A 27650-nucleotide genomic window follows, 5' to 3' on the forward strand; every position below is an offset into this window, starting at 1 on the left:
TCCCTTTGTGCTAGATGAACGAACGTCTCTACACATGCTCGGTTTTGAGAGATAAGTGTGTTTGAAAGCCATCCTTCACCTAGCTTGTTGGGAACACAAAGTTTCTTTTCAGTTGCAAACTCCACTCCATACATATATATGGGGAGATACTAGCTCCAACTCGGTTTTACAGTGAAAACTGCAGGAACTTCAAACCGGCACTAGGAAACAGACTGAGAAACCAGAGTAAAAGTTTCTCCTGCAACCCGTTCCCTTTGTGCTAGATGAACGAACGTCTCTCCACATGCTCGGTTCTGAGAGATAAGTGTGTGTGAAAGCCGTCCTTCACCTAGCTTGTTGGGAACACAAAGGTTCTTTTCAGTTCCAATCTCCACTCCATACATATATATGGGGAGGTACCAGCTCCAACTCGGTTTTACAGTGAAAACTGCAGGAACTTCAAACCAGCACTAGGAAACAGACTGAGAATCCAGAGAAAAGTTTCTCCTGCAATCCGTTCCCTTTGTGCTAGATGAACGAACGTCTCTCCACATGCTCCTTTCTTAGAGATAAGTTTGTGTGAAAGCCGTCCTTCACCTAGCTTGTTGGGAACACAAAGTTTCTTTTCAGTTGCAAACTCCACTCCATACATATATATGGGGAGGTACTAGCTGCAACTCGGTTTTACAGTGAAAACTGCAGGAACTTCAAACCGGCACTAGGAAACAGACTGAGAAACCAGAGTAAAAGTTTCTCCTGCAACCCGTTCCCTTTGTGCTAGATGAACGAACGTCTCTCCACATGCTCGGTTCTGAGAGATAAGTGTGTGTGAAAGCCGTCCTTCACCTAGCTTGTTGGGAACACAAAGTTTCTTTTCAGTTGCAAACTCCACTCCATACATATATATGCGTAGGTACTAGCTCCAACTCGGTTTTACAGTGAAAACTGCAGGAACTTCAAACCGGCACTAGGAAACAGACTGAGAAACCAGAGTAAAAGTTTCTCCTGCAATCCGTTCCCATTGTGCTAGATGAACGAACGTCTCTCCACATGCTCAGTTCTGAGAGATAACTGTGTGTGAAAGCCGTCCTTCACCTAGCTTGTTGGGAACACAAAGTTTCTTTTCAGTTGCAAACTCCACTCCATACATATATATGGGGAGGTTCGAGCTGCAACTCGGTTTTACAGTGAAAACTGCAGGAACTTCAAACCGGCACTAGGAAACAGACTGAGAAACCAGAGTAAAAGTTTCTCCTGCAACCCGTTCCCTTTGTGCTAGATGAACAAACGTCTCTCCACATGCTCGGTTCTGAGAGATAAGTGTGTGTGAAAGCCGTCCTTCACCTAGCTTGTTGGGAATACAAAGTTTCTTTTCAGTTTCAAACTCCACTCCATACATATATATGGGTAGGTACAAGCTGCAACTCGGTTTTACAGTGAAAACTGCAGGAACTTCAAACCGGCACTAGGAAACAGACTGAGAAACCAGAGTAAAATTTCTCCTGCAACCCGTTCCCTTTGTGCTAGATGAACGAACGTCTCTCCACATGCTCAGTTCTGAGAGATAAGTGTGTGTGAAAGCCGTCCTTCACCTAGCTTGTTCGGAACACAAAGTTTCTTTTCAGTTGCAAACTCCACTCCATACATATATATGGGGAGGTTCGAGCTGCAACTCGGTTTTACACTGAAAACTGCAGGAACTTCAAACCGGCACTAGGAAACAGACTGAGAAACCAGAGTAAAAGTTTCTCCTGCAACCCGTTCCCTTTGTGCTAGATGAACAAACGTCTCTCCACATGCTCGGTTCTGAGAGATAAGTGTGTGTGAAAGCCGTCCTTCACCTAGCTTGTTGGGAACACAAAGTTTCTTTTCAGTTGCAAACTCCACTCCATACATATATATGGGGAGGTACTAGCTGCAACTCGGTTTTACAGTGAAAACTGCAGGAACTTCAAACCGGCACTAGGAAACAGACTGAGAAACCAGAGTAAAAGTTTCTCCTGCAACCCGTTCCCTTTGTGCTAGATGAACGAACGTCTCTCCACATGCTCGGTTCTGAGAGATAAGTGTGTGTGAAAGCCGTCCTTCACCTAGCTTGTTGGGAACACAAAGTTTCTTTTCAGTTGCAAACTCCACTCCATACATATATATGCGTAGGTACTAGCTCCAACTCGGTTTTACAGTGAAAACTGCAGGAACTTCAAACCGGCACTAGGAAACAGACTGAGAAACCAGAGTAAATGTTTCTCCTGCAATCCGTTCCCATTGTGCTAGATGAACGAACGTCTCTCCACATGCTCAGTTCTGAGAGATAACTGTGTGTGAAAGCCGTCCTTCACCTAGCTTGTTGGGAACACAAAGTTTCTTTTCAGTTGCAAACTCCACTCCATACATATATATGGGGAGGTTCGAGCTGCAACTCGGTTTTACAGTGAAAACTGCAGGAACTTCAAACCGGCACTAGGAAACAGACTGAGAAACCAGAGTAAAAGTTTCTCCTGCAACCCGTTCCCTTTGTGCTAGATGAACGAACGTCTCTCCACATGCTCGGTTCTGAGAGATAAGTGTGTGTGAAAGCCGTCCTTCACCTAGCTTGTTGGGAACACAAAGTTTCTTTTCAGTTGAAAACTCCACTCCACACATATATATGGGGAGGTACTAGCTGCAACTCGGTTTTACAGTGAAATCTGCAGGAACTTCAAACCGGCACTAGGAAACAGACTGAGAAACCAGAGTAAAAGTTTCTCCTGCAACCCGTTCCCTTTGTGCTAGATGAACGAACGTCTCTCCACATGCTCGGTTCTGAGAGATAAGTATGTGTGAAAGCCGTCCTTCACCTAGCTTGTTGGGAACACAAAGTTTCTTTTCAGTTGCAAACTCCACTCCATACATATATATGGGTAGGTAGTAGCTCCAAATCGGTTTTACAGTGAAAACTGCAGGAACTTCAAACCGGCACTAGGAAACAGACTGAGAAACCAGAGTAAAAGTTTCTCCTGCAACCCGTTCCCTTTGTGCTAGATGAACGAACGTCTCTCCACATGCTCGGTTCTGAGAGATAAGGGTGAGTGAAAGCCGTACTTCACCTAGCTTGTTGGGAACACAAAGTTTCTTTTCAGTTGCAAACTCCACTCTATACATATATATGGGGAGGTAGTATCTCCAAATCGGTTTTACAGTGAAAACTGCAGGAACTTCAAACCGGCACTAGGAAACAGACTGAGAAACCAGAGTAAAAGTTTCTCCTGCAATCCATTCCCTTTGTGCTAGATGAACGAACGTCTCTCCACATGCTCAGTTCTGAGAAATAAGTGTGTGTGAAAGCCGTCCTTCACCTAGCTTGTTGGGAACACAAAGTTTCTTTTCAGTTGCAAACTCCACTCCATACATATATATAGGGAGGTACTAGCTGCAACTCTGTTTTACAGTGAAATCTGCAGGAAATTCAAACCGGCACTAGGAAACAGACTGAGAAACCAGAGTAAAAGTTTCTCCTGCAACCCGTTCCATTTGTGCTAGATGAACGAAAGTCTCTCCACATGCTCGGTTCTGAGAAATAAGTGTGTGTGAAAGCCGTCCTTCACCTAGCTTGTTGGGAACAGAAAGGTTCTTTTCAGTTGCAATCTCCACTCCATACATATATATGGGGAGGTACTAGCTCCAACTCGGTTTTACAGTGAAAACTGCAGGAACTTCAAACCGGCACTAGGAAACAGACTGAGAATCCAGAGAAAAGTTTCTCCTGCAATCCGTTCTCTTTGTGCTAGATGAACGAACGTCTCTCCACATGCTCCTTTCTTAGAGATAAGTTTGTGTGAAAGCCGTCCTTCACCTAGCTTGTTGGGAACACAAAGTTTCTTTTCAGTTGCAAACTCCACTCCATACATATATATGGGGAGGTACTAGCTGCAACTCGGTTTTACAGTGAAAACTGCAGGAACTTCAAACCGGCACTAGGAAACAGACTGAGAAACCAGAGTAAAAGTTTCTCCTGCAACCCGTTCCCTTTGTGCTAGATGAAAAAACGTCTCTCCACATGCTCGGTTCTGAGAGATAAGTGTGTGTGAAAGCGGTCCTTCACCTAGCTTGTTGGGAATACAAAGTTTCTTTTCAGTTTCAAACTCCACTCCATACATATATATGTGTAGGTACAAGCTGCAACTAGGTTTTACAGTGAAAACTGCAGGAACTTCAAACCGGCACTAGGAAACAGACTGAGAAACCAGAGTAAAAGTTTCTCTTGCAACCCGTTCCCTTTGTGCTAGATGAACGAACGTCTCTCCACATGCTCAGTTTTGAGAGATAAGTGTGTGTGAAAGCCGTCCTTCACCTAGCTTGTTGGGAACACAAAGTTTCTTTCCAGTTGCAAACTCCACTCCATACATATATATGGGGAGGTTCGAGCTGCAACTCGGTTTTACAGTGAAAACTGCAGGAACTTCAAACCGGCACTAGGAAACAGACTGAGAAACCAGAGTAAAAGTTTCTCCTGCAACCCGTTCCCTTTGTGCTAGATGAACAAACGTCTCTCCACATGCTCGGTTCTGAGAGATAAGTGTGTGTGAAAGCCGTCCTTCACCTAGCTTGTTGGGAACACAAAGTTTCTTTTCAGTTGCCAACTCCACTCCATACATATATATGGGGAGGTACTAGCTGCAACTCGGTTTTACAGTGAAAACTGCAGGAACTTCAAACCGGCACTAGGAAACAGACTGAGAAACCAGAGTAAAAGTTTCTCCTGCAACCCGTTCCCTTTGTGCTAGATGAACGAACGTCTCTCCACATGCTCGGTTCTGAGAGATAAGTGTGTGTGAAAGCCGTCCTTCACCTAGCTTGTTGGGAACACAAAGTTTCTTTTCAGTTGCAAACTCCACTCCATACATATATATGGGGAGGTACAAGCTGCAACTCGGTTTTACAGTGAAAACTGCAGGAACTTCAAACCGGCACTAGGAAACAGACTGAGAAACCAGAGTAAAAGTTTCTCCTGCAACCCGTTCCCTTTGTGCTAGATGAACGAACGTCTCTCCACATGCTCAGTTCTGAGAGATAAGTGTGTGTGAAAGCCGTCCTTCACCTAGCTTGTTGGGAACACAAAGTTTCTTTTCAGTTGCAAACTCCACTCCATACATATATATGGGGAGGTTCGAGCTGCAACTCGGTTTTACAGTGAAAACTGCAGGAACTTCAAACCGGCACTAGGAAACAGACTGAGAAACCAGAGTAAAAGTTTCTCCTGCAACCCGTTCCCTTTGTGCTAGATGAACAAACGTCTCTCCACATGCTCGGTTCTGAGAGATAAGTGTGTGTGAAAGCCGTCCTTCACCTAGCTTGTTGGGAATACAAAGTTTCTTTTCAGTTTCAAACTCCACTTCATACATATATAAGGGTAGCTACAAGCTGCAACTCGGTTTTACAGTGAAAACTGCAGGAACTTCAAACCGGCACTAGGAAATTGACTGAGAAACCAGAGTAAAAGTTTCTCCTGCAACCCGTTCCCTTTGTGCTAGATGAACGAACGTCTCTCCACATGCTCAGTTCTGAGAGATAAGTGTGTGTGAAAGCCGTCCTTCACCTAGCTTGTTCGGAACACAAAGTTTCTTTTCAGTTGCAAACTCCACTCCATATATATATATGGGGAAGTACTAGCTGCAACTCGGTTTTACAGTGAAAACTGCAGGAACTTCAAACCGGCACTAGGAAACAGACTGAGAAACCAGAGTAAAAGTTTCTCCTGCAAACCGTTCCCTTTGTGCTAGATGAACGAACGTCTCTCCACATGCTCCGTTCTGAGAGATAAGTGTGTGTGAAAGCCGTCCTTCACCTAGCTTGTTGGGAACACAAAGTTTCTTTTCAGTTGAAAACTCCACTCCATACATATATATGGGGAGGTACTAGCTGCAACTCGGTTTTACAGTGAAAACTGCAGGAACTTCAAACCGGCACTAGGAAACAGACTGAGAAACCAGAGTAAAAGTTTCTCCTGCAACCCGTTCCCTTTGTGCTAGATGAATGAACGTCTCTCCACATGCTCGGTTCTGAGAAATAAGTGTGTGTGAAAGCCGTCCTTCACCTAGCTTGTTGGGAACACAAAGTTTCTTTTCAGTTGCAAACTCCACTCCATACATATATATGGGGAGGTACTAGCTCCAACTCGGTTTTACAGTGAAAACTGCAGGAACTTCAAACCGGCACTAGGAAACAGACTGAGAATCCAGAGTAAAAGTTTCTCCTGCAATCCGTTCCATTTGTGCTAGATGAACGAACGTCCCACCACATGCTCGGTTCTGAGAGATAAGTGTGTGTGAAAGCCGTCCTTCACCTAGCTTGTTGGGAACACAAAGTTTCTTTTCAGTTGCAAACTCCACTCCATACATATATATGGGGAGGTACTAGATGCAACTCGGTTTTACAGTGAAAACTGCGGGAACTTCAAACCGGCACTAGGAAACAGAATGAGATACCAGATTAAAAGTTTCTCCTGCAACCCGTTCCATTTGTGCTAGATGAACGAACGTCTCTCCACATGCTCGGTTCTGAGAGTTAAGTGTGTGTGAAAGCCGTCCTTCACCTAACTTGTTGGGAACACAAAGTTTCTTTTCAGATGCAAACTCCACTCCATACATATATATGGGGAGATACTAGCTCCAACTCGGTTTTACAGTGAAAACTGCAGGAACTTCAAACCGGCACTAGGAAACAGACTGAGAAACCAGAGTAAATGTTTCTCCTGCAACCCGTTCCCTTTGTGCTAGATGAACGAACGTCTCTCCACATGCTCGGTTCTGAGAGATAAGTGTGTGTGAAAGCCGTCCTTCACCTAGCTTCTTGGGAACACAAAGTTTCTTTTCAGTTGAAAATTCCACTCCATACATATATATGGGGAGGTACTAGCTGCAACTCGGTTTTACAGTGAAAACTGCAGGAACTTCAAACCGGCACTAGGAAACAGACTGAGAAACCAGAGTAAAAGTTTCTCCTGCAACCCGTTCCCTTTGTGCTAGATGAACGAACGTCTCTCCACATGCTCGGTACTGAGAGGTAAGTGTGTGTGAAAGCCGTCCTTCACCTAGCTTGTTGGGAACACAAAGTTTCTTTTCAGTTGCAAACCCCACTCCATACATATATATGGGGAAATACTAGTTCCAACTCGGTTTTACAGTGAAAACTGCAGGAACTTCAAACCGGCACTAGGAAACAGACTGAGAAACCAGAGTAAAAGTTTCCCCTGCAACCCGTTCCCTTTGTGCTAGATGAACGAACGTCTCTCCACATGCTCGGTTCTGAGAGATAAGTGTGTGTGAAAGCCGTCCTTCACCTAGCTTGTTGGGAACACAAAGTTTCTTTTCAGTTGCAAACCACACTCCATACATATATATGGGGAGGTACTAGCTGCAACTCGGTTTTACAGTGAAAACTGCAGGAACATCAAACCAGCACTAGGAAACAGACTGAGAAACCAGAGTAAAAGTTTCTCCTGCAACCCGTTCCCTTTGTGCTAGATGAACGAACGTCTCTCCACATGCTCGGTTCTGAGAGATAAATGTGTGTGAAAGCCGTCCTTCACCTAGCTTGTTGGGAACACAAAGTTTCTTTTCAGTTGCAAACTCCACTCCATACATATATATGGGGAGGTACTAGCTGCAACTCGGTTTTACAGTGAAAACTGCAGGAACTTCAAACAGGCACTAGGAAACAGACTGAGAAACCAGAGTAAAAGTTTCTCCTGCAACCCGTTCCCTTTGTGCTAGATGAACGAACGTCTCTCAACATGCTCGGTTCTGAGAGATAAGTGTGTGTGAAAGCCGTCCTTCACCTAGCTTGTTGGGAACACAAAGTTTCTTTTCAGTTGAAAACTCCACTCCATACATATATATGGGGAGGTACTAGCTGCAACTGGGTTTTACAGTGAAAACTGCAGGAACTTCAAACCGGTACTAGGAAACAGAATGAGAAACCAGAGTAAAAGTTTCTCCTGCAACCCGTTCCCTTCGTGCTAGATGAACGAACGTCTCTACACATGCTCGGTTCTGAGAGATATGTGTGTGTGAAAGCCATCCTTCACCTAGCTTGTTGGGAACACAAAGTTTCTTTTCAGTTGGAAACTCCACTCCATACATATATATGGGGAGATACTAGCTCCAACTCGGTTTTACAGTGAAAACTGCAGGAACTTCAAACCGGCACTAGGAAACAGACTGAGAAACCAGAGTAATAGTTTCTCCTACAACCCGTTCCCTTTGTGCTAGATGAACGAACGTCTCTCCACATGCTCGGTTCTGAGAGATAAGTGTGTGTGAAAGCCGTACTTCACCTAGCTTGTTGGGAACACAAAGTTTCTTTTCAGTTGCAAACTCCACTCCATACATATTTATGGGGAGGTACTAGCTGCAACTCGGTTTTACAGTGAAAACTGCGGGAACTTCAAACCGGCACTAGGAAACAGAATGAGATACCAGATTAAAAGTTTCTCCTGCAACCCGTTCCATTTGTGCTAGATGAACGAACGTCTCTCCACATGCTCGGTTCTGAGAGATAAGTGTGTGTGAAAGCCGTCCTTCACCTAACTTGTTGGGAACACAAAGTTTCTTTTCAGATGCAAACTCCACTCCATACATATATATGGGGAGGTACTAGCTCCAACTCGGTTTTACAGTGAAAACTGCAGGAACTTCAAACCGGCACTAGGAAACAGACTGAGAAACCAGAGTAAATGTTTCTCCTGCAACCCGTTCCCTTTATGCTAGATGAACGAACGTCTCTCCACATGCTCGGTTCTGAGAGATAAGTGTGTGTGAAAGCCGTCCTTCACCTAACTTGTTGGGAACACAAAGTTTCTTTTCAGATGCAAACTCCACTCCATACATATATATGGGGAGGTACTAGCTCCAACTCGGTTTTACAGTGAAAACTGCAGGAACTTCAAACCGGCACTAGGAAACAGACTGAGAAACCAGAGTAAATGTTTCTCCTGCAACCCGTTCCCTTTATGCTAGATGAACGAACGTCTCTCCACATGCTCGGTTCTGAGAGATAAGTGTGTGTGAAAGCCGTCCTTCACCTAGCTTGTTGGGAACACAAAGTTTCTTTTCAGTTGAAAATTCCACTCCATACATATATATGGGGAGGTACTAGCTGCAACTCGGTTTTACAGTGAAATCTGCAGGAACTTCAAACCGGCACTAGGAAACAGACTGAGAAACCAGAGTAAAAGTTTCTCCTGCAACCCGTTCCCTTTGTGCTAGATGAACGAACGTCTCTCCACATGCTCGGTACTGAGAGATAAGTGTGTGTGAAAGCCGTCCTTCACCTAGCTTGTTGGGAACACAAAGTTTCTTTTCAGTTGCAAACCCCACTCCATACATATATATGGGGAAATACTAGTTCCAACTCGGTTTTACAGTGAAAACTGCAGGAACTTCAAACCGGCACTAGGAAACAGACTGAGAAACCAGAGTAAAAGTTTCCCCTGCAACCCGTTCCCTTTGTGCTAGATGAACGAACGTCTCTCCACATGCTCGGTTCTGAGAGATAAGTGTGTGTGAAAGCCGTCCTTCACCTAGCTTGTTGGGAACACAAAGTTTCTTTTCAGTTGCAAACCCCACTCCATACATATATATGGGGAGGTACTAGCTGCAACTCGGTTTTACAGTGAAAACTGCAGGAACTTCAAACAGGCACTAGGAAACAGACTGAGAAACCAGAGTTAAAGTTTCTCCTGTAACCCGTTCCCTTTGTGCTAGATGAACGAACGTCTCTCAACATGCTCGGTTCTGAGAGATAAGTGTGTGTGAAAGCCGTCCTTCACCTAGCTTGTTGGGAACACAAAGTTTCTTTTCAGTTGAAAACTCCACTCCATACATATATATGGGGAGGTACTAGCTGCAACTGGGTTTTACAGTGAAAACTGCAGGAACTTCAAACCGGTACTAGGAAACAGAATGAGAAACCAGAGTAAAAGTTTCTCCTGCAACCCGTTCCCTTTGTGCTAGATGAACGAACGTCTCTACACATGCTCGGTTCTGAGAGATAAGTGTGTGTGAAAGCCATCCTTCACCTAGCTTGTTGGGAACACAAAGTTTCTTTTCAGTTGCAAACTCCACTCCATACATATATATGGGGAGATACTAGCTCCAACTCGGTATTACAGTGAAAACTGCAGGAACTTCAAACCGGCACTAGGAAACAGACTGAGAAACCAGAGTAATAGTTTCTCCTGCAACCCGTTCCCTTTGTGCTAGATGAACGAACGTCTCTCCACATGCTCGGTTCTGAGAGATAAGTGTGTGTGAAAGCCGTCCTTCACCTAGCTTGTTGGGAACACAAAGTTTCTTTTCAGTTGCAAACCCCACTCCATACATATATATGGGGAGGTACTAGCTGCAACACGGTTTTACAGTGAAAACTGCAGGAACATCAAACCAGCACTAGGAAACAGACTGAGAAACCAGAGTAAAAGTTTCTCCTGCAACCCGTTCCCTTTGTGCTAGATGAACGAACGTCTCTCCACATGCTCGGTTCTGAGAGATAAATGTGTGTGAAAGCCGTCCTTCACCTAGCTTGTTGGGAACACAAAGTTTCTTTTCAGTTGCAAACTCCACTCCATACATATATATGGGGAGGTACTAGCTGCAACTCGGTTTTACAGTGAAAACTGCAGGAACTTCAAACAGGCACTAGGAAACAGACTGAGAAACCAGAGTAAAAGTTTCTCCTGCAACCCGTTCCCTTTGTGCTAGATGAACGAACGTCTCTCAACATGCTCGGTTCTGAGAGATAAGTGTGTGTGAAAGCCGTCCTTCACCTAGCTTGTTGGGAACACAAAGTTTCTTTTCAGTTGCAAACTCCACTCCATACATATATATGGGGAGGTACTAGCTGCAACTGGGTTTTACAGTGAAAACTGCAGGAACTTCAAACCGGTACTAGGAAACAGAATGAGAAACCAGAGTAAAAGTTTCTACTGCAACTCGTTCCCTTTGTGCTAGATGAACGAACGTCTCTCAACATGCTCGGTTCTGAGAGATAAGTGTGTGTGAAAGCCATCCTTCACCTAGCTTGTTGGGAACACAAAGTTTCTTTTCAGTTGGAAACTCCACTCCATACATATATATGGGGAGATACTAGCTCCAACTCGGTTTTACAGTGAAAACTGCAGGAACTTCAAACCGGCACTAGGAAACAGACTGAGAAACCAGAGTAATAGTTTCTCCTGCAACCCGTTCCCTTTGTGCTAGATGAACGAACGTCTCTCCACATGCTCGGTTCTGAGAGATAAGTGTGTGTGAAAGCCGTCCTTCACCTAGCTTGTTGGGAACACAAAGTTTCTTTTCAGTTGCAAACTCCACTCCATACATATTTATGGGGAGGTACTAGCTGCAACTCGGTTTTACAGTGAAAACTGCGGGAACTTCAAACCGGCACTAGGAAACAGAATGAGATACCAGATTAAAAGTTTCTCCTGCAACCCGTTCCATTTGTGCTAGATGAACGAACGTCTCTCCACATGCTCGGTTCTGAAAGATAAGTGTGTGTGAAAGCCGTCCTTCACCTAACTTGTTGGGAACACAAAGTTTCTTTTCAGATGCAAACTCCACTCCATACATATATATGGGGAGATACTAGCTCCAACTCGGTTTTACAGTGAAAACTGCAGGAACTTCAAACCGGCACTAGGAAACAGACTGCGAAACCAGAGTAAATGTTTCTCCTGCAACCCGTTCCCTTTATGCTAGATGAACGAACGTCTCTCCACATGCTCGGTTCTGAGAGATAAGTGTGTGTGAAAGCCGTCCTTCACCTAGCTTGTTGGGAACACAAAGTTTCTTTTCAGTTGAAAATTCCACTCCATACATATATATGGGGAGGTACTAGCTGCAACTCGGTTTTACAGTGAAATCTGCAGGAACTTCAAACCGGCACTAGGAAACAGACTGAGAAACCAGAGTAAAAGTTTCTCCTGCAACCCGTTCCCTTTGTGCTAGATGAACGAACGTCTCTCCACATGCTCGGTACTGAGAGATAAGTGTGTGTGAAAGCCGTCCTTCACCTAGCTTGTTGGGAACACAAAGTTTCTTTTCAGTTGCAAACCCCACTCCATACATATATATGGGGAAATACTAGTTCCAACTCGGTTTTACAGTGAAAACTGCAGGAACTTCAAACCGGCACTAGGAAACAGACTGAGAAACCAGAGTAAAAGTTTCCCCTGCAACCCGTTCCCTTTGTGCTAGATGAACGATCGTCTCTCCACATGCTCGGTTCTGAGAGATAAGTGTGTGTGAAAGCCGTCCTTCACCTAGCTTGTTGGGAACACAAAGTTTCTTTTCAGTTGCAAACCACACTCCATACATATATATGGGGAGGTACTAGCTGCAACTCGGTTTTACAGTGAAAACTGCAGGAACATCAAACCAGCACTAGGAAACACACTGAGAAACCAGAGTAAAAGTTTCTCCTGCAACCCGTTCCCTTTGTGCTAGATGAACGAACGTCTCTCCACATGCTCGGTTCTGAGAGATAAGTGTGTGTGAAAGCCGTCCTTCACCTAGCTTGTTGGGAACACAAAGTTTCTTTTCAGTTGCAAACTCCACTCCATACATATATATGGGGAGGTACTAGCTGCAACTCGGTTTTACAGTGAAAACTGCAGGAACTTCAAACAGGCACTAGGAAACAGACTGAGAAACCAGAGTAAAAGTTTCTCCTGCAACCCGTTCCCTTTGTGCTAGATGAACGAACGTCTCTCAACATGCTCGGTTCTGAGAGATAAGTGTGTGTGAAAGCCGTCGTTCACCTAGCTTGTTGGGAACACAAAGTTTCTTTTCAGTTGAAAACTCCACTCCATACATATATATGGGGAGATACTAGCTGCAACTGGGTTTTACAGTGAAAACTGCAGGAACTTCAAACCGGTACTAGGAAACAGAATGAGAAACCAGAGTAAAAGTTTCTCCTGCAACCCGTTCCCTTTGTGCTAGATGAACGAACGTCTCTACACATGCTCGGTTCTGAGAGATAAGTGTGTGTGAAAGCCATCCTTCACCTAGCTTGTTGGGAACACAAAGTTTCTTTTCAGTTGGAAACTCCACTCCATACATATATATGGGGAGATACTAGCTCCAACTCGGTTTTACAGTGAAAACTGCAGGAACTTCAAACCGGCACTAGGAAACAGACTGAGAAACCAGAGTAATAGTTTCTCCTGCAACCCGTTCCCTTTGTGCTAGATGAACGAACGTCTCTCCACATGCTCGGTTCTGAGAGATAAGTGTGTGTGAAAGCCGTCCTTCACCTAGCTTGTTGGGAACACAAAGTTTCTTTTCAGTTGAAAATTCCACTCCATACATATATATGGGGAGGTACTAGCTGCAACTCGGTTTTACAGTGAAATCTGCAGGAACTTCAAACCGGCACTAGGAAACAGACTGAGAAACCAGAGTAAAAGTTTCTCCTGCAACCCGTTCCCTTTGTGCTAGATGAACGAACGTCTCTCCACATGCTCGGTACTGAGAGATAAGTGTGTGTGAAAGCCGTCCTTCACCTAGCTTGTTGGGAACACAAAGTTTCTTTTCAGTTGCAAACCCCACTCCATACATATATATGGGGAAATACTAGTTCCAACTCGGTTTTACAGTGAAAACTGCAGGAACTTCAAACCGGCACTAGGAAACAGACTGAGAAACCAGAGTAAAAGTTTCCCCTGCAACCCGTTCCCTTTGTGCTAGATGAACGATCGTCTCTCCACATGCTCGGTTCTGAGAGATAAGTGTGTGTGAAAGCCGTCCTTCACCTAGCTTGTTGGGAACACAAAGTTTCTTTTCAGTTGCAAACCACACTCCATACATATATATGGGGAGGTACTAGCTGCAACTCGGTTTTACAGTGAAAACTGCAGGAACATCAAACCAGCACTAGGAAACACACTGAGAAACCAGAGTAAAAGTTTCTCCTGCAACCCGTTCCCTTTGTGCTAGATGAACGAACGTCTCTCCACATGCTCGGTTCTGAGAGATAAGTGTGTGTGAAAGCCGTCCTTCACCTAGCTTGTTGGGAACACAAAGTTTCTTTTCAGTTGCAAACTCCACTCCATACATATATATGGGGAGGTACTAGCTGCAACTCGGTTTTACAGTGAAAACTGCAGGAACTTCAAACAGGCACTAGGAAACAGACTGAGAAACCAGAGTAAAAGTTTCTCCTGCAACCCGTTCCCTTTGTGCTAGATGAACGAACGTCTCTCAACATGCTCGGTTCTGAGAGATAAGTGTGTGTGAAAGCCGTCGTTCACCTAGCTTGTTGGGAACACAAAGTTTCTTTTCAGTTGAAAACTCCACTCCATACATATATATGGGGAGATACTAGCTGCAACTGGGTTTTACAGTGAAAACTGCAGGAACTTCAAACCGGTACTAGGAAACAGAATGAGAAACCAGAGTAAAAGTTTCTCCTGCAACCCGTTCCCTTTGTGCTAGATGAACGAACGTCTCTACACATGCTCGGTTCTGAGAGATAAGTGTGTGTGAAAGCCATCCTTCACCTAGCTTGTTGGGAACACAAAGTTTCTTTTCAGTTGGAAACTCCACTCCATACATATATATGGGGAGATACTAGCTCCAACTCGGTTTTACAGTGAAAACTGCAGGAACTTCAAACCGGCACTAGGAAACAGACTGAGAAACCAGAGTAATAGTTTCTCCTGCAACCCGTTCCCTTTGTGCTAGATGAACGAACGTCTCTCCACATGCTCGGTTCTGAGAGATAAGTGTGTGTGAAAGCCGTCCTTCACCTAGCTTGTTGGGAACACAAAGTTTCTTTTCAGTTGCAAACTCCACTCCATACATATTTATGGGGAGGTACTAGCTGCAACTCGGTTTTACAGTGAAAACTGCGGGAACTTCAAACCGGCACTAGGAAACAGAATGAGATACCAGATTAAAAGTTTCTCCTGCAACCCGTTCCCTTTGTGCTAGATGAACGAACGTCTCTCCACATGCTCGGTTCTGAGAGATAAGTGTGTGTGAAAGCCGTCCTTCACCTAGCTTGTTGGGAACACAAAGTTTCTTTTCAGTTGAAAATTCCACTCCATACATATATATGGGGAAGTACTAGCTGCAACTCGGTTTTACAGTGAAATCTGCTGGAACTTCAAACAGGCACTAGGAAACAGACTGAGAAACCAGAGTAAAAGTTTCTCCTGCAACCCGTTCCCTTTGTGCTAGATGAACGAACGTCTCTCCACATGCTCGGTACTGAGAGATAAGTGTGTGTGAAAGCCGTCCTTCACCTAGCTTGTTGGGAACACAAAGTTTCTTTTCAGTTGCAAACCCCACTCCATACATATATATGGGGAAATACTAGTTCCAACTCGGTTTTACAGTGAAAACTGCAGGAACTTCAAACCGGCACTAGGAAACAGACTGAGAAACCAGAGTAAAAGTTTCCCCTGCAACCCGTTCCCTTTGTGCTAGATGAACGAACGTCTCTCCACATGCTCGGTTCTGAGAGATAAGTGTGTGTGAAAGCCGTCCTTCACCTAGCTTGTTGGGAACACAAAGTTTCTTTTCAGTTGCAAACCCCACTCCATACATATATATGGGGAGGTACTAGCTGCAACTCGGTTTTACAGTGAAAACTGCAGGAACATCAAACCAGCACTAGGAAACAGACTGAGAAACCAGAGTAAAAGTTTCTCCTGCAACCCGTTCCCTTTGTGCTAGATGAACGAACGTCTCTCCACATGCTCGGTTCTGAGAGATAAGTGTGTGTGAAAGCCGTCCTTCACCTAGCTTGTTGGGAACACAAAGTTTCTTTTCAGTTGCAAACTCCACTCCATACATATATATGGGGAGGTACTAGCTGCAACTCGGTTTTACAGTGAAAACTGCAGGAACTTCAAACAGGCACTAGGAAACAGACTGAGAAACCAGAGTAAAAGTTTCTCCTGCAACCCGTTCCCATTGTGCTAGATGAACGAACGTCTCTCAACATGCTCGGTTCTGAGAGATAAGTGTGTGTGAAAGCCGTCCTTCACCTAGCTTGTTGGGAACACAAAGTTTCTTTTCAGTTGCAAACTCCACTCCATACATATATATGGGGAGGTACTAGCTGCAACTCGGTTTTACAGTGAAAACTGCAGGAACTTCAAACAGGCACTAGGAAACAGACTGAGAAACCAGAGTAAAAGTTTCTCCTGCAACCCGTTCCCTTTGTGCTAGATGAACGAACGTCTCTCCACATGCTCGGTTCTGAGAGATATGTGTGTGTGAATTCCGTCCTTCACCTAGCTTGTTGGGAACACAAAGTTTCTTTTCTGTTCCAAACTCCACTCCATACATATATATGGGGAGGTACTAGCTGCAACTGGGTTTTACAGTGAAAACTGCAGGAACTTCAAACCGGTACTAGGAAACAGACTGAGAAACCAGAGTAAAAGTTTCTCCTGCAACCCGTTCCCTTTGTGCTAGATGAACGAACGTCTCTACACATGCTCGGTTCTGAGAGATAAGTGTGTGTGAAAGCCATCCTTCACCTAGCTTGTTGGGAACACAAAGTTTCTTTTCAGTTGCAAACTCCACTCCATACATATATATGGGGAGATACTAGCTCCAACTCGGTTTTACAGTGAAAACTGCAGGAACTTCAAACCGGCACTAGGAAACAGACTGAGAAACCAGAGTAAAAGTTTCTCCTGCAACCCGTTCCCTTTGTGCTAGATGAACGAACGTCTCTCCACATGCTCGGTTCTGAGAGATAAGTGTGTGTGAAAGCCGTCCTTCACCTAGCTTGTTGGGAACACAAAGTTTCTTTTCAGTTGCAAACTCCACTCCATACATATATATGGGGAGGTACTAGCTGCAACTCGGTTTTACAGTGAAAACTGCAGGAACTTCAAACCGGCACTAGGAAACAGACTGAGAAACCAGAGTAAAAGTTTCTCCTGCAACCCGTTCCCTTTGTGCTAGATGAACGAACGTCTCTCCACATGCTCGGTTCTGAGAGATAAGTGTGTGTGAAAGCCGTCCTTCACCTAGCTTGTTGGGAAAACAAAGTTTCTTTTCAGTTGCAAACTCCACTCCATACATATATATGGGGAGGTACTAGCTGCAACTCGGTTTTACAGTGAAAACTGCAGGAACTTCAAACCGGCACTAGGAAACAGACTGAGAAACCAGAGTAAAAGTTTCTCCTGCAACCCGTTCCCTTTGTGCTAGATGAACGAACGTCTCTCCACATGCTCGGTTCTGAGAGATAAGTGTGTGTGAAAGCCGTCCTTCACCTAGCTTGTTGGGAACACAAAGGTTCTTTTCAGTTGCAAACTCCACTCCATACATATATGGGGAGGTACTAGCTGCAACTCGGTTTTACCCTGAAAACTGCAGGAACTTCAAACCGGCACTAGGAAACAGACTGAGAAACCAGAGTAAAAGTTTCTCCTGCAACCCTTTCCCTTTGTGCTAGATGAACGAACGTCTCTACACATGCTCGGTTCTGAGAGATAAGTGTGTGTGAAAGCCGTACTTCAAATAGCTTGTTGGGAACACAAAGTTTCTTTTCAGTTGCAAACTCCACTCCATACATATATATGGGTAGGTACTAGCTGCAACTCGGTTTTACAGTGAAAACTGCAGGAACTTCAAACCGGCACTAGGAAACAGACTGAGAAACCATAGTAAAAGTTTCTCCTGCAACCCGTTCCCTTTGTGCTAGATGAACGAACGTCTCTCCACATGCTCGGTTCTGAGAGATAAGTGTGTGTGAAAGCCGTCCTTCACCTAGCTTGTTGGGAACACAAAGATTCTTTTCAGTTGCAAACTCCACTCCATACATATATATGGGGAGGTACTAGCTGCAACTCGGTTTTACAGTGAAATCTGCAGGAACTTCAAACCGGCACTAGGAAACAGACTGAGAAACCAGAGTAAAAGTTTCTCCTGCAACCCGTTCCCTTTGTGCTAGATGAACGAACGTCTCTCCACATGCTCGGTTCTGAGAGATAAGTGTGTGTGAAAGCCATCCTTCACCTAGCTTGTTGGGAACACAAAGGTTCTTTTCAGTTCCAATCTCCACTCCATACATATATATGGGGAGGTACTAGCTCCAACTCGGTTTTACAGTGAAAACTGCAGGAACTTCAAAACGGCACTAGGAAACAGACTGAGAAACCACAGTAAAAGTTTCTCCTGCAATCCGTTACCATTGTGCTAGATGAACGAACGTCTCTCCACATATTCAGTTCTGAGAAATAAGTGTGTGTGAAAGCCGTCCTTCACCTAGCTTGTAGGAAACACAAAGTTTCTTTTCAGTTGCAAACTCCACTCCGTACATATATATGGGGAGGTACTAGCTCCAACTCGGTTTTACAGTGAAAACTGCAGGAACTTCAAACCGGCACTAGGAAACAGACTGAGAAACCAGAGTAAAAGTTTCTCCTGCAACCCGTTCCCTTTGTGCTAGATGAACAAACGTCTCTCCACATGCACGGTTCTGAGAGATAAGTGTGTGTGAAAGCCGTCCTTCACCTAGCTTGTTGGGAATACCAAGTTTCTTTTCAGTTTCAAACACCACTCCATACATATATATGGGTAGGTACAAGCTGCAACTCAGTTTTACAGTGTAAACTGCAGGAACTTCAAACCGGCACTAGGAAACAGACTGAGAAACCAGAGTAAAAGTTTCTCCTGCAACCCGTTCCCTTTGTGCTAGATGAACGAACGTTTCTCCACATGCTCAGTTCTGAGAGATAAGTGTGTGTGAAAGCCGTCCTTCACCTAGCTTGTTCGGAACACAAAGTTTCTTTTCAGTTGCAAACTCCACTCCATATATATATATGGGGAGGTACTAGCTCCATCTCGGTTTTACACTGAAAACTGCAGGAACTTCAAACCGGCACTAGGAAACAGACTGAGAAACCAGAGTAAAAGTTTCTCCTGCAACCCGTTCCCTTTGTGCTAGATGAACGAACGTCTCCCCACATGCTCCGTTCTGAGAGATAATTGTGTGTGAAAGCCTTCCTTCACCTAGCTTGTTGGGAACACAAAGTTTCTTTTCAGTTGCAAACTCCACTCCATAAATATATATGGGGAGGTACTAGCTGCAACTCGGTTTTACAGTGAAAACTGCAGGAACATCAAACCAGCACTAGGAAACAGACTGAGAAACCAGAGTAAAAGTTTCTCCTGCAACCCGTTCCCTTTGTGCTAGATGAACGAACGTCTCTCCACATGCTCGGTTCTGAGAGATAAGTGTGTGTGAAAGCCGTCCTTCACCTAGCTTGTTGGGAACACAAAGTTTCTTTTCAGTTGCAAACTCCACTCCATACATGTATATGGGGAGGTACTAGCTGCAACTCGGTTTTACAGTGAAAACTGCAGGAACTTCAAACAGGCACTAGGAAACAGACTGAGAAACCAGAGTAAAAGTTTCTCCTGCAAACCGTTCCCTTTGTGCTAGATGAACGAACGTCTCTCCACATGCTCGGTTCTGAGAGATAAGTGTGTGTGAAAGCCGTCCTTCACCTAGCTTGTTGGGAACACAAAGTTTCTTTTCAGTTCCAAACTCCACTCCATACATATATATGGGGAGGTACTAGCTTCAACTCTGTTTTAGAGTGAAAACTGCAGGAACTTCAAACCGGTACTAGGAAACAGACTGAGAAACCAGAGTAAAAGTTTCTCCTGCAACCCGTTCCCTTTGTGCTAGATGAACGAACGTCTCTACACATGCTCGGTTCTGAGAGATAAGTGTGTGTGAAAGCCATCCTTCACCTAGCTTGTTGGGAACACAAAGTTTCTTTTCAGTTCCAAACTCCACTCCATACATATATATGGGGAGATACTAGCTCCAACTCGGTTTTACAGTGAAAACTGCAGGAACTTCAAACCGGCACTAGGAAACAGACTGAGAAACCAGAGTAAAAGTTTCTCCTGCAACCCGTTCCCTTTGTGCTAGATGAACGAACGTCTCTCCACATGCTCGGTTCTGAGAGATAAGTGTGTGTGAAAGCCGTCCTTCACCTAGCTTGTTGGGAACACAAAGTTTCTTTTCAGTTGCAAACTCCACTCCATACATATATATGGGGAGGTACTAGCTGCAACTCGGTTTTACAGTGAAATCTGCAGGAACTTCAAACCGGCACTAGGAAACAGACTGAGAAACCAGAGTAAAAGTTTCTCCTGCAACCCGTTCCCTTTGTGCTAGATGAACGAACGTCTCTCCACATGCTCGGTTCTGAGAGATAAGTGTGTGTGAAAGCCATCCTTCACCTAGCTTGTTGGGAACACAAAGGTTCTTTTCAGTTCCAATCTCCACTCCATACATATATATGGGGAGGTACTAGCTCCAACTCGGTTTTACAGTGAAAACTGCAGGAACTTCAAAACGGCACTAGGAAACAGACTGAGAAACCACAGTAAAAGTTTCTCCTGCAATCCGTTCCCATTGTGCTAGATGAACGAACGTCTCTCCACATGCTCAGTTCTGAGAGATAAGTGTGTGTGAAAGCCGTCCTTCACCTAGCTTGTAGGAAACACAAAGTTTCTTTTCAGTTGCAAACTCCACTCCATACATATATATGGGGAGGTACTAGCTGCAACTCGGTTTTACAGTGAAAACTGCAGGAACTTCAAACCGGCACTAGGAAACAGACTGAGAAACCAGAGTAAAAGTTTCTCCTGCAACCCGTTCCCTTTGTGCTAGATGAACGAACGTCTCTCCACATGCTCGTTTCTGAGAGATAAGTGTGTGTGAAAGCCGTCCTTCACCTAGCTTGCTGGGAATACAAAGTTTCTTTTCAGTTGCAAACTCCACTCCATACATATATATGGGGAGGTAGTAGCTGCAACTCGGTTTTACAGTGAAAACTGCAGGAACTTCAAACCGGCACTAGGAAACAGACTGAGAAACCAGAGTAAAAGTTTTTCCTGCAACCCGTTCCCTTTGTGCTAGATGAACGAACGTCTCTCCACATGCTCATTTCTGAGAGATAAGTGTGTGTGAAAGCCGTCCTTCACCTAGCTTGTTCGGAACACAAAGTTTCTTTTCAGTTGCAAACTCCACTCCATATATATATATGGGGAGGTACTATCTCCATCTCTGTTTTACACTGAAAACTGCAGGAACTTCAAACCGGCACTAGGAAACAGACTGAGAAACCAGAGTAAAAGTTTCTCCTGCAACCCGTTCCCTTTGTGCTAGATGAACGAACGTCTCCCCACATGCTCCGTTCTGAGAGATAAGTGTGTGTGAAAGCCTTCCTTCACCTAGCTTGTTGGGAACACAAAGTTTCTTTTCAGTTGCAAACTCCACTCCATACATATATATGGGGAGGTACTAGCTCCAAGTCGGTTTTACAGTGAAAACTGCAGGAACTTCAAACAGGCACTAGGAAACAGACTGAGAAACCAGAGTAAAAGTTTCTTCTGCAACCCCTTCCCTTTGTTCTAGATGAACGAACGTCTCTCCACATGCTCGGTTCTGAGAGATAAGTGTGTGTGAAAGACGTCCTTCACCTAGCTTGTTGGGAATACAAACTTTCTTTCAGTTTCAAACTCCACTCCATACATATATATGGGGAGGTACTAGCTGCAACTCGGTTTTACAGTGAAAAATGCAGGAACTTCAAACCGGCACTAGGAAACAGACTGAGAAACCAGAGTAAAAGTTACTACTGCAACCCGTTCCCTTTGTGCTAGATGAACGAACGTCTCTCCACATGCTCAGTTCAGAGAGATAAGTGTGTGTGAAAGGCGTCCTTCACCTAGCTTGTTCGGAACACAAAGTTTCTTTTCAGTTGCAAACTCCACTCCATACATATATATGGGGAGGTACTAGCTCCAACTCTGTTTTACAGTGAAAACTGCAGGAACTTCAAACCGGCACTAGGAAACAGACTGAGAAACCAGAGTAAAAGTTTCTCCTGCAACCCGTTCCCTTAGTGCTAGATGAACGAACGTCTCTCCACATGCTCGGTTCTGAGAGATAAGTGTGTGTGAAAGCCGTCCTTCAACTAGCTTGTTGGGAACACAAAGTTTCTTTTCAGTTCCAAACTCCACTCCATACATATATATGGGGAGGTACTAGCTCCAACTCGGTTTTACAGTGAAAACTGCAGGAACTTCAAACCGGCACTAGGAAACAGACTGAGAAACCAGAGTAAAAGTTTCTCCTGCAACCCGTTCCCTTTGTGCTAGATGAACGAACGTATCTCCACATGCTCGGTTTTGAGAGATAAGTGTGTGTGAAAACCGTCCTTCATCTAGCTTGTTGGGAACACAAAGTTTCTTTTCATTTGCAAACTCCACTCCATACATATATATGGGGAGGTACTAGCTCCAACTCGGTTTTACAGTGAAAACTGCAGGAACTTCAAACCGGCACTAGGAAACAGACTGAGAAACCAGAGTAAAGGTTTCACCTGCAATCCGTTCCCATTGTGCTAGATGAACGAACGTCTCTCCACATGCTCAGTTCTGAGAGATAAGTGTGTGTGAAAGCCGTCCTTCACCTAGCTTGTTGGGAACACAAAGTTTCTTTTCAGTTGCAAACTCCACTCCATACATATATATGGGGAGGTACTAGCTGCAACTCGGTTTTACAGTGAAAACTGCAGGAACTTCAAACCGGCACTAGGAAACAGACTGAGAAACCAGAGTAAAAGTTTCTCCTGCAACCCGTTCCCTTTGTGCTAGATGAACGAACGTCTCTCCACATGCTCGTTTCTGAGAGATAAGTGTGTGTGAAAGCCGTCCTTCACCTAGCTTGCTGGGAATACAAAGTTTCTTTTCAGTTGCAAACTCCACTCCATACATATATATGGGGAGGTACTAGCTGCAACTCGGTTTTACAGTGAAAACTGCAGGAACTTCAAACCGGCACTAGGAAACAGACTGAGAAACCAGAGTAAAAGTTTCTCCTGCAACCCGTTCCCTTTGTGCTAAATGAACGAACGTCTCTCCACATGCTCCGTTCTGAGAGATAAGTGTGTGTGAAAGCCTTCCTTCACCTAGCTTGTTGGGAACACAAAGTTTCTTTTCAGTTGCAAACTCCAATCCATAAATATATATGGGGTGGTACTAGCTCCAACTCGGTTTTACAGTGAAAACTGCAGGAACTTCAAACCGGCACTAGGAAACAGACTGAGAAACCAGAGTAAAAGTTTCTCCTGCAACCCGTTCCCTTTGTGCTAGATGAACGAACGTCTCTCCACATGCTCGGTTCTGAGAGATAAGTGTGTGTGAAAGCCGTCCTTCAAATAGCTTGTTGGGAACACAAAGTTTCTTTTCAGTTGCAAACTCCACTCCATACATATATATTTGGAGGTACTAGCTCCAACTCGGTTTTACAGTGAAAACTTCAGGAAATACAAACCGGCACTAGGAAACAGACTGAGAAACCAGAGTAAAAGTTACTCCAGCAAACCGTTCCCTTTGTCCTACATGAAAGAACGTCTCTCCACATGCTCAGTTCTGAGAGATAAGTGTGTGTGAAAGCCGTCCTTCACCTAGGTTGTTGGGAACACAAAGTTTCTTTTCAGTTGCAAAATCCACTCCATACATATATATGGGGAGGTACTAGTTCCAACTCGGTTTTACAGTGAAAACTGCAGGAACTTCAAACCGGCACTAGGAAACAGACTGAGAAACCAGAGTCAAAATTTCTCCTGCAACCCGTTCCCTTTGTGCTAGATGAACGAACGTCTCTCCACATGCTCAGTTCTGAAAGATAAGTGTGTGTGAAAGCCGTCCTTCACCTAGCTTGTTGGGAACACAAAGTTTCTTTTCAGTTGCAAACTCCACTCCATACATATATATGGGGAGGTACTAGCTCCAACTCGGTTTTACAGTGAAAACTGCAGGAACTTCAAACCGGCACTAGGAAACAGACTGAGATACCAGATTAAAAGTTTCTCCTGCATCCCGTTCCATTTGTGCTAGATGAACGAACGTCTCTCCACATGCTCAGTTCTGAGAGATAAGTGTGTGTGAAAGCCGTCCTTCACCTAGCTTGTTGGGAACACAAAGTTTCTTTTCAGGTGCAAACTCCACTCCATACATATATATGGGGAGGTACTAGCTCCAACTCGGTTTTACAGTGAAAACTGCAGGAACTTCAAACCGGCACTAGGAAACAGACTGAGAAAACACAGTAAAAGTTTCTCCTGCAACCCGTTCCCTTTGTGCTAGATGAACGAACGTCTCTCCACATGCTCAGTTCAGAGAGATAAGTGTGTGTGAAAGCCGTCCTTCATCTAGCTTGTTGGGAACACAAAGTTTCTTTTCAGTTGCAAACTCCAATCCATAAATATATATGGGGTGGTACTAGCTCCAACTCGGTTTTACAGTGAAAACTGCAGGAACTTCAAACCGGCACTAGGAAACAGACTGAGAAACCAGAGTAAAAGTTTCTCCTGCAACCCGTTCCCTTTGTGCTAGATGAACGAACGTCTCTCCACATGCTCGGTTCTGAGAGATAAGTGTGTGTGAAAGCCGTCCTTCAAATAGCTTGTTGGGAACACAAAGTTTCTTTTCAGTTGCAAACTCCACTCCATACATATATATTTGGAGGTACTTGCTCCAACTCGGTTTTACAGTGAAAACTTCAGGAAATACAAACCGGCACTAGGAAACAGACTGAGAAACCAGAGTAAAAGTTACTCCAGCAAACCGTTCCCTTTGTCCTACATGAAAGAACGTCTCTCCACATGCTCAGTTCTGAGAGATAAGTGTGTGTGAAAGCCGTCCTTCACCTAGGTTGTTGGGAACACAAAGTTTCTTTTCAGTTGCAAAATCCACTCCATACATATATATGGGGAGGTACTAGTTCCAACTCGGTTTTACAGTGAAAACTGCAGGAAGTTCAAACCGGCACTAGGAAACAGACTGAGAAACCAGAGTAAAAGTTTCTCCTGCAACCCGTTCCCTTTGTGCTAGATGAACGAACGTCTCTCCACATGCTCGGTTCTGAGAGATAAGTGTGTGTGAAAGCCGTCCTTCAAATAGCTTGTTGGGAACACAAAGTTTCTTTTCAGTTGCAAACTCCACTCCATACATATATATTTGGAGGTACTAGCTCCAACTCGGTTTTACAGTGAAAACTTCAGGAAATACAAACCGGCACTAGGAAACAGACTGAGAAACCAGAGTAAAAGTTACTCCAGCAAACCGTTCCCTTTGTCCTACATGAAAGAACGTCTCTCCACATGCTCAGTTCTGAGAGATAAGTGTGTGTGAAAGCCGTCCTTCACCTAGGTTGTTGGGAACACAAAGTTTCTTTTCAGTTGCAAAATCCACTCCATACATATATATGGGGAGGTACTAGTTCCAACTCGGTTTTACAGTGAAAACTGCAGGAACATCAAACCGGCACTAGGAAACAGACTGAGAAACCAGAGTCAAAATTTCTCCTGCAACCCGTTCCCTTTGTGCTAGATGAACGAACGTCTCTCCACATGCTCAGTTCTGAAAGATAAGTGTGTGTGAAAGCCGTCCTTCACCTAGCTTGTTGGGAACACAAAGTTTCTTTTCAGTTGCAAACTCCACTCCATACATATATATGGGGAGGTACTAGCTCCAACTCGGTTTTACAGTGAAAACTGCAGGAACTTCAAACCGGCACTAGGAAACAGACTGAGATACCAGATTAAAAGTTTCTCCTGCATCCCGTTCCATTTGTGCTAGATGAACGAACGTCTCTCCACATGCTCAGTTCTGAGAGATAAGTGTGTGTGAAAGCCGTCCTTCACCTAGCTTGTTGGGAACACAAAGTTTCTTTTCAGGTGCAAACTCCACTCCATACATATATATGGGGAGGTACTAGCTCCAACTCGGTTTTACAGTGAAAACTGCAGGAACTTCAAACCGGCACTAGGAAACAGACTGAGAAAACACAGTAAAAGTTTCTCCTGCAACCCGTTCCCTTTGTGCTAGATGAACGAACGTCTCTCCACATGCTCAGTTCAGAGAGATAAGTGTGTGTGAAAGCCGTCCTTCATCTAGCTTGTTGGGAACACAAAGTTTCTTTTCAGTTGCAAACTCCACTCCATACATATATATGGGGAGGTACTAGCTCCAACTCGGTTTTACAGTGAAAACTGCAGGAACTTCAAACCGGCACTAGGAAACAGACTGAGAAAACACAGTAAAAGTTTCTCCTGCAACCCGTTCCCTTTATGCTAGATGAACGAACGTCTCTCCACATGCTCAGTTCAGAGAGATAAGTGTGTGTGAAAGCCGTCCTTCACCTAGCTTGTTGGGAACACAAAGTTTCTTTTCAGTTGCAAACTCCACTCCATACATATATATGGGGAGGTACTAGCCCCAACTCGGTTTTACAGTGAAAACTGCAGGAACTTCAAACCGGCACTAGGAAACAACCTGAGATACCAGAGTTAAAGTTTCCCCTGCAACCCGTTCCTTTTGTGCTAGATGAACGAACGTCTCTCCACATGCTCGGTTCTGAGAGATAAGTATGTGTGAAAGCCGTCCTTCACCTAGCTTGTTGGGAACACAAAGTTTCTTTTCAGTTGAAAACTCCACTCCATACATATATATGGGGAGGTACAAGCTCCAACTCGGTTTTACAGTGAAAAATGCAGGAACTTCAAACCGGCACTAGGAAACAGACTGAGAAACCAGAGAAAAAGTTTCCCCTGCAAACCGTTCCTTTTGTGCTAGATGAACGAACGTCTCTCCATATGCTCGGTTCTGAGAGATAAGTGTGTGTGAAAGCCGTCCTTCACCTAGCTTGTTGTTAACACAAAGTTTCTTTTCAGTTGCAAACTCCACTCCATAAATATATATGGGTAGGTACAAGCTGCAACTCGGTTTTACAGTGAAAACTGCAGGAACTTCAAACCGGCACTAGGAAACAGACTGAGAAACCAGAATAAAAGTTTCTCCTGCAACCCGTTCCCTTTGTTCTAGATGAACGAACGTCTCTCCACATGCTCGGTTCTGAGAGATAAGTGTGTGTGAAAGCCGTCCTTAACCTAGCTTGTTGGAAACACAAAGGTTCTTTTCAGTTGCAAACTCCACTCCATACGTATATATGGGGAGGTTGTAGCTCCAAATCGGTTTTAAAGTGAAAACTGCAGGAACTTCAAACCGGCACTAGGAAACAAACTGAGAAACCAGAGTAAAAGTTTCTCCTGCAATCCATTCCCTTTGTGCTAGATGAACGAACGTCTCTCCACATGCTCAGTTCTGAGAGATAAGTGTGTGTGAAAGCCGTCCTTCACCTAGCTTGTTGGGAACACAAAGTTTCTTTTCAGTTGCAAACTCCACTCCATACTTATATATGGGGAGGTACTAGCAGCAACTCGGTTTTACAGTGAAAACTGCAGTAACTTCAAACCGGCACTAGGAAACAGACTGAGAAACCAGAGTAAAAGTTTCTCCTGCAACCCGTTCCCTTTGTGCTAGTTGAACGAACGTCTCTCCACATGCTCGGTTCTGAGAGATAAGTGTGTGTGAAAGCCGTCCTTCACCTAGCTTGTTGGGAACACAAAGTTTCTTTTCAGTTCCAAACTCCACTCCATACATATATATGGGGAGGTACTAGCTGCAACTCGGTTTTACAGTGAAAACTGCAGGAACTTCAAACCGGCACTAGGAAACAGACTGAGAAACCAGAGTAAAAGTTTCTCCTGCAACCCGTTCCCTTTGTGCTAGATG

The sequence above is a fragment of the Camelus dromedarius genome, chromosome 19 (genome assembly GCF_036321535.1).
Source record: "Camelus dromedarius isolate mCamDro1 chromosome 19, mCamDro1.pat, whole genome shotgun sequence".
Classification (NCBI taxonomy): domain Eukaryota; kingdom Metazoa; phylum Chordata; class Mammalia; order Artiodactyla; family Camelidae; genus Camelus; species Camelus dromedarius.